Source organism: Haliotis asinina, chromosome 5 (genome assembly GCF_037392515.1).
Source record: "Haliotis asinina isolate JCU_RB_2024 chromosome 5, JCU_Hal_asi_v2, whole genome shotgun sequence".
In the NCBI taxonomy this organism is placed as follows: domain Eukaryota; kingdom Metazoa; phylum Mollusca; class Gastropoda; order Lepetellida; family Haliotidae; genus Haliotis; species Haliotis asinina.
The window spans coordinates 57,333,362-57,342,180 of NC_090284.1; the positions used below are offsets into that span (position 1 = coordinate 57,333,362).

Here is an 8,819-nt window from a genome sequence, read left to right on the forward strand (position 1 = left end):
CCTGCAGTGTTTGTTTTTGGAATTTGGTTGAGGGTGCAAAATAGAATGTGCTATGAAAGAGGAATATTCGGGGTATGAAATTTGAGCTCTGCATTTGTCACAGCCCAGTATATGTGCAACTGATGCAACAGATTTTGGATTAGACCCAAAAGCTTACATAAGTTCTGTTTGGGGGAATTTATTTGAGGAAATGACATGCGAAATGGATGTCTTATTACAGCGGAATATATGATTTAAGAAATTTTAGCTTAACATCTGACATAAGTGTCCAAAATCAATCTAGGTAAAACAACTTCATCAAGATGACTAATGTTACCATTTTATGTTACGAAAGGACAAATGGTCTCTGGATAGAATTGAATTCTCTCCCTTTTCTTAGCCAGAGTAAGCTTTACGTAGTTATCTCCCTTCACTCAAACCACAAAAAATACAGTCTCACTTTGTCCAGGTACACCATGTAATTCGAAAGCAATAACCAACTTTAACAAGACAGCCATGTTTGGAATGTTTGATATACTAAAGTGATACAGGTTTTTCCTTCCAGCCAGTACAAGTACTGTATGCTACAATAGGGCTGATAGAGATTATCAGAACAATTGAAACGACAACCATTTATTACAATAAGCTCAAAATTCATTTACAACATTTCTATTATGGTACATTTCTTGACACTGCTAGTATATAGAAAGTGTTAATCCCACACAAACAATACAAAACTATAATGTTGAAAAATATAATATGTGTACCAAAAAGTACAAGCCTTCCAACATTTATATGATCCTTTGGTACAGTTATTCTGAGTACTGTAAGCAAAGATAATTGTGATTTTTTTCTGTTTCCCACTTATGTTTGCTTAAAAAACTATGTGTTATTTCTGATATGTCAATTTATATCATCACAACATGGGTTGACCATTTCGAGACTGTAAGGATTGAAAACAACATGCTGAATGAATAACAATAATTTACTGCCGACACCAAGAGCCACAAAAAAACCTGAATAATATAAATAATATAGAAAACAAAATAGTTTGCTGATCACAAGATTTGAATAAGTGACAAATACATATTATCTGGTGTTCTGAAACAGCAGTGTAGACAGGCATTGCTGGTGGATGTGGCCTGTGATTGATTACAATACATACCTGAAGGAATGTGTAATAAACAGCAGATCAGATCCTTGTCAACTGTTCATTGGATTCCCACAACATGGCAGTAGCAGGAATCATTGTAACATCATTTGCTAAATTTTGCATCAACTAGTTGTCACTTGATGAATATATTTTCAAACATCTGACGATTGACTTCATTACAATAGTTTAATATTTGAAAATTGTGGGGACTTGACTTCTTGTGATTTTATTTTGCAACAGCACAGAAAATACACTTGGTTTGACAGGGCTGACATTCCAGTTGAGGGAATGACTGTTGTAATGTAGGGAAGAAGTTTTATTACAGTTTGTAGGCCACTGGCCCATGTACAAGAGCAATGTAAATGATACCTTGCTTAATGACAATAGGCAGACATTTGTGTTGTCATTATAAAGAAGATCTACATTTAAATGCTGATTTGATAAATATGTCTTTCGTGGTGTTGCATATTTATCACATTCAAATAGGAAGTGGAACTCATCTTACAAATTACATCTGAGCTCACAGTTTCCTTCCACTTAATATTTCATCGTTCATTCTCATATTGTGATTATCGAGCAGCAATGATGATTGAATATATTTAGAATATACAAGACTGGATGATTCCAAGATATAGCTACTGATATTTTGCTTTGAACAATCAATTAATCTCTGCTTATATAATAATAAAAATAATTGCACATTTCCGATATCTTGGGAAAGCCAAACATAACGAAATCCATACTGATTTAAGAGCTTTCGTATTTGAGAAACACACGTAATCCTACCAACACAATCCAGTCTAAGGATATAGTTTTGACATTGTTTGGGATAACGATCAGAAGACATTCTTACTACAATAATAGTTTACACCAAAAGGTAACACATCTACGATGATGATAAGGCTTTACTGGCTTTTGCCACAAGCGTCTTAGTGCAAGTAATTGAACCAATTTTCATTACTAGTCTTTGTGTCCGAAGTCTCAACATTCACTTTAGTAGTTATATTACGAAGCTTTCTCCAAAATGACTTACTATCCCCAGCATTATCAGCCAGCTGACGAATACAAGACTCCTCATACGCTTCCTGCTTCCTTCAACATAACGATCTATAACCATTCCTCAGTTTACAATAGTCCAGCAGAACAGCCTTGTTCCCACTCTAAACTCACCCAGCACACTGACCTTGATAACCTTCATATCCCTACACTTCTTATCAAACCACTTATCCACTGATCCACCACTAGACTTAAAACCTCATGACTGTAGACCACACGTGACAGAACCACTCTGAGTGAGTTTAGTTTTATGCCGCACTCAGCAATTTTCCAGCTATATGACGGCGGTCTGTAAATAATCGAGCCTGGACCAGACAATCCAGTGATCAACAACATGATCATCGAACTGCACGACTGGGAACCGACGGCATGTGTCAACCAAGTCAGCGAGCCTGACCACCCGATCCCGTTAGTCGCCTCTTACGACAAGCATAGCCAACCACTCTGCGTCACTACAATAGGAGGAGATGTTTGTTTAACTTCTTTACAGAGTTGCATGTATCTTAAACGTAATTGTGTTATGTTACGAAAAGGACATTAATATGTTTGCGTATGTAGGGGGAAGTATCACATATACATGACTAACCTTTCGATCTGTGATCATTAAGAACTGATGTAACATATGTTACATTTCAGATTATACATTCTCATTACTCATACAAATTCTATTACATTTTGGGGTTGAATTCCATATGGGAATCACCAGAACATAAAGTAAGACATCTAACCCACTCATCCACCCCTTTGTAAATAGTACTGTTCATGCACACATTCATTACATTGTGACTATTTCTTTTCTTTCAGCATGTGCAATTTCAGAATTTAACCCTGGGTTTAATTATGGTTCCATAATTTTGTGACCACTCAGTGCTAAACAGGCAAGGCAACATGAAGTATCATGTCTTAGTATGATGCATCAGATCACTGACGTGTTTCTCAGGAAGACGCTCTGTCCACAGATGTCTGGAGGCAGTCACTGAAGAGAATTTGCGGAGCCGAGGTGTATTGTGTAATGACATTGAACCTATTTCTGGTGATACAAGTTCAAACATACTTTCGTGATGCTGGGATCTATGATTGCATGATGCTGAATTTCAGTGTTTGAGATTCGTCACATACATACATTGTGTCATTTCTGTTTACATACAATCCCCATGGATAAGCAGCCATGACTCGATGATAATCCCCCGACTCTGTCAGCTGTATCACTTTGCCAGCGACACCGTCCAGAGTAGAAATGTCCCTTGTGCTGGTACTCGTGATTCCATCCGACTGGAGCAGATCTCCACACAACGTCACCCCCAAACGCCAGACATGTCACATACGTCTTCCCCCAGTCAGACACGACTTGTTGTTGTTGACACAGGTAGGCGGGGTGATCTAACAGTAAGCTAGCATTGTGTCTTGTGACTGACCTCAACACGTGCCCAGCCATAGACAGGATATCAACACAGCCCCTACCACCTGCTGCAAAACAGGAAGGATTCAGAACAGCCAAACTGCAGTATTCGGTACTAATTCGGTATTAATGGGCGAGAGCAGCAACAGGCTAGGTGTCACTTCTACTGTTACGATCTGACGGGATATAGGGGCAGCAACCATCACCTGCTTCTCATTCAACTGTCATCTCACGCGGAGTGGTATCTAGAGGGACCTTACTGTGGCATGAATGATTATATCTTGAGAAGAAACATTTCACATACCTGTTATTATAATCCGTAATAACACATGTCTGTACACGAGCTACATACAGCTCCATCTCACAGTCCGATACCAAGGCCTGGTCAATGAACTCACAGTGTTGTCTGTGCATTGTAGTGAAATGTACGTATGATCAGGAAGTGGTCAGTATCTGGTGTAAAGGTGATGTTATCCATTCTCCGGGTGTCTTACTGCCTCTGTATCCCTGACATCCTTCATTTCTACAACTCCAGACTCCCAGACCTGATACGCCTCATACAGGTCCATCTCACAGTCCGATACCAAGGCCTGGTCAGTGAACTCACAATGTTGTCTGTACATCTGCATCTCGATCCCTTGTTGTGTAACATGTGCTTTAAGTTGCCGTGTTTGTTTGTCTGTAATGTCCATGACGTCATTCCTCAGGTGATTTTTCTTTTGTCTGATAGTTACCTCTATTCCTCTAATTTTCGTATGCGTTTTCAGAACTAGCGTTTGTTTTCGATGTATTTCTTTTGACAATACTTTCACGCTCTCTCTCAAACAGAACCTCATGTTTGGCATCAATGACTCCATGGTAACGACAGACTCACAATTCCTGTGATAACTTGCACAGCATGTGGGACACAAGGCTTTGTGACAGTCTGTACAGACGAACGTTATAATCTCACCATTGTGTTCTGGACATGAAGCCTTGTGTCTTCTCTTGACCTTCACCGCTCCTGAAAGGTCACACATTTTATGGTCATGCTGGAATTGCACGATTTTTTGCAGAGGAACACTTCACATTTGGCATATAAAATATTTTCATAATTTGAAGATTGAGAAACCCATGTTAAATCGTTTTAACATAAATATAGTGGTGGGTACAAGGTAAAGTGTTGGATAATCAGGCTGAGGACCTGAGTACAATTTACTAACATGGTTGATGCGGGCCATGCCTGTAGATTCATCGTATACAATTATGCTACCGGCTGAACAGTATTGATCACTAGTGCCAACCATGTATATCTGTCATTACAAAAACTCCTCGTAAGTTATACCACTTGTAGACTAGTTTAGACAGCCTTGTCGCACCTGCAGTGCCTGTAGAAAGTTTCTGTGTGTCAATCAGCCCCTGTATAATGATGCTGGGTTTGATCTGCCCCGTCCACTCCTCCACTGGCCTGCTGGCTTGAGGAACCTTGGTATTTTGCCGACAGCAGGGGCAGGGATGGTCTTGGACTGTACAGCATCTGATCTTGTTTGGATGTATGACGTGACACATTTCCTGCAGAATGTGTGATGACACCTCAGTGTACACGGATCTGTTTACAGTTCACACAGATCAGAAATTCCATCACTTTCTCCTCCCTTAACGTCGCCATCTGCAAAGCAAATCACATCCGGGTTGGAATGATGCAGAGCCAGGTCAAAAACTGTTCCTAATTCAGCAACTCTTGTGAAATGTGTGGTATAGTGCGTTAGGGACCGGGTTAGAATTGGTCTTCAGCAAACCGTGCCTGTTTTAAGAGGCGACTAACGGGATCCAGTGACACATGTGATCATATCCCAGTTGCGTAGGTCGATGCTCATGTTGTTGATCACTGGATTGTGTGGTCAAGACTCGCGTATTTACTGACTCGCTATACAGCTGGAATATTGCTGAATGCGGTGTAAAAAAACAATTATACCAAGGTGGGGTGTGTCCCGGTTAAAAGGAACATATCGAAGCATAAAAAACTGGATTTTAAACAATAACTCGTCTGCTCAAAGTGACAAGACCACTGAGTGAGTGAGATGAACGGTAACATCACATCGGCGATATTTCAGCCATATAGTGACGAGAACAAAGTCGGTAAATGATAAATATCTGTTACGATGGACAGTGAAATATTTGCAATGTATCGCAACATTCAGGTCTAAAACTAATCAATACAAATTCTAAAACTGCAAGTCACTATGACATATATTAACATTGAAACACGGGCTATGGACCACCAAAATCGAATGCTAGGCCACCTAAATGGGGTTTATTGGGACTCGCAGTATTTCAGTCTCCTGCATATATCACCAACAGGAATAAAACCATCACTTCAGACACTCGTAGTGGTATACAATGCTCTCCATAGATTATACATCAGACAAAAATCCGGTTGTTTTCTATTGGAGTGATCAACATTTGCCATCCTGGCGAGTTGTTTATATAATTCTGGTGTAAGAGGATTTCGAGGCATCGTCGACTGAGATAGCAGATACTATTATACTATCATGCAGTCATCAGAGGGGCAATGTATTTTCGATACTCAAACTCCATTAAATAGCAATATAGTAATATGTTTTGATTACACCAAGCACAGTTAAAACACATCCATTGAATAATAACCAAACAATCCTATCTCATGTAAAGCCCTGTAAATAGATGAGATAGCGTTAAAAATGTGCTTTAAATGTGAAACTTTGTAATAAGTATCCCGTGTAAGAGAAAATTCGACACAGTCAAGCAAAACGTGATTGACCGTGATTGTCTCATTACAAAGGACACAAAATGGAAGATCTTCCCCTTTCAATAAATATTCATTTGTAAATCTGCTGTATCCGATACGGCATGGTCGTAATATGACCTCATCAAATCTGTACTGACAGCCCAAGCAGGTGTAACCGATTTTCGGTTTTTATTGCTTGTAATTGATTGATACATGTACCACTTCCTTTGCATGATATGTCTGATATGGCACCGTATGGAATCTGAAGTGGTGTCTCAGATTTGTCGAGTGCTGCTGTAGCAGCAGTTCTAGTATTACTCTGAATTCCAACATGACTGGGTAGCCCTCAGAAGACCATGTGATATTAGCCAGAAACAAGTTTATTATACACTTCAATAATTTCATTTAATAGTGGATGTTCACATACCACATTATTTATGGCCCGAGGGCACGAAAGACAATCGGAAAATATTAGAAGCTGGTAAGACTGTGGTGGTTTTTAAAAAAATATATTTTGAACCTGTTTAAGCGACATATGCTTCTGCAGCGAAAATGGAAACTTATCAGGTATTTTGGAAGAGAAAACCCTGGATCTAATGACCCTCAATACCAGGGCGGAGACTATGAACGTTTCTCTACGGGCCGTGCCAACATACAATACGTTTTACATGTTGACAAATTTTACAGATGAGCTTGTTTACCAGGATGTTAGACATGTGTCTAAGCATGCATGAATGCAGGTATGTATACAGACGGCCAGATGTGTCTGTGCGTGTATGGCCCGTGTGTATGCATGTATGTATGTATGTTATGGATGAATGGATGCATGTATAGATGGATGGATGGCATGTTACCGTTCTAATGGAAGGTGTCTGTCTTGAAGCCGCACTCGACAAGTGAGACTGCGGCTGCGGCTGCGGCTGCGGCTGCTGAAAGAACTCCTATTTGCGTCCTATTTGTACCACGGAGAACTGTATACAGACGTTCGTAAGAGCCTGAAATCCTGAATCTTTGATATGAACTATGTACCAGGCAGTTAGCGCTCTTGCCTTTGAAAACATCCCGGAAGGAATATCAAACCTTAACGAGAACACTCCGCTACTAAAAAATCCAGGACCCTCCCTTGTTATTTACGTATGTGGAGTGATTTACAAAACCTTTAAAGAACGAATAACCTCACATTTTTTGTACTCTTTCAACCATTACATATGAAAACTTATGTTTAGTCTTAAACGGAACACTTGTTATGGTTAAAAATTTGCCGTGACAAAAGGTGTAAGAAATCTACTGTGAACCAGCAAAAAAAGAACAAAGACAAGTCTAAAACATTCCAATATTGTGTTATTAAGCAAAGAGAGCAAGTCATACAAAGTCACAAGTCAATTTAACCATACCGATTTCAAGTACAATACAAATGAGACAAAATCTAAGGCCATGGGTCACAAAATATACAGCAAACTCAGCAATGTCTTAGTGCGAGAGTGAGAAACAGTTATGCAGAATGTAACACAGTGAGCGGTCAGGCAGCGGTTCTGTAGATCAAGCGTTGATGGATGCAGAAAGAGGTACTCCAGTAAATGTGTGTAACCGTGTCTGTTGACAACACGTCAACTAGCATTTATATATACATTCAGTCATTTCCTGAAAGTTCGAGCCCAAACGACCATCGTCAATAACGTGGAATGCCCTAGAACAATCTCCCGGAAGTCAACAAATAGAAAGCCAAGGGCAGATAACTCCAAATTACTGCCTTGGAGGCGTGCCGCTTAAATGATTCTCTGTAGGAAATGTGACCCATAATAACTAACACTAAAACCTTAAATATTGTGACCCAATTACAACTACCACAATTATAATTATTAACAACTCAAAACACTTTAAAACACTCTCGTAACACATTGAATCCAATCTATGAAAACGTTTTTCAATAATACCGAGAGATTAAAAGTTGTCAAATAGTCGTCTGCCACTCTCGTTCGCCAACGAAACCACATACAGATTATGTAACTCTGGCCAGAGCCCTGCAGTGACGTAATGTGAGGAAGGATTTTCAGTTGTACATATAAAATGTGTAAGAAGCTCGTCAATTTGCTGAGTTTCGGACTTCAAAAAAGACAGTCGTTGTGCTGCCCTCAAATGCTCCAAGGTGTCGGGTGATGGTGTCACCATGAACAGATTTCCACCGGGCACCTGAGTTCGTGCTAAGTGTGTTGTTTTTGAGTACGAAGCGAGCGTTTTGGAAGCCGATACGTATTGAATTGGATGGTACGACACCTACCTCGCTTCCAAGATGGAGATGCTGTTAAGATTTGTTTTCATTGAGGCAACAAAATTAAAGCCACTTACTAGTTGTAGAAAATGATTGATGACCAAACGCATTTTGCATGAAACAACTTGTAACATAACGATTTCTTCCTCGGAAGTGAGGTTGTGGTCGAAGTGACACTGATACTGACACCCACCTCGCTTCCAAGAATAAAATTGTT

General features: G+C 39.7%; 1 pseudogene; it reads right to left on the reverse strand.

The window, feature by feature from the left end:
- Positions 1 to 3,259: 3,259 nt before the first annotated feature.
- On the reverse strand, positions 3,260 to 4,807 carry LOC137283241 (uncharacterized; annotated as a pseudogene).
- Between the last annotated feature and the right edge of the window lie 4,012 nt (positions 4,808 to 8,819).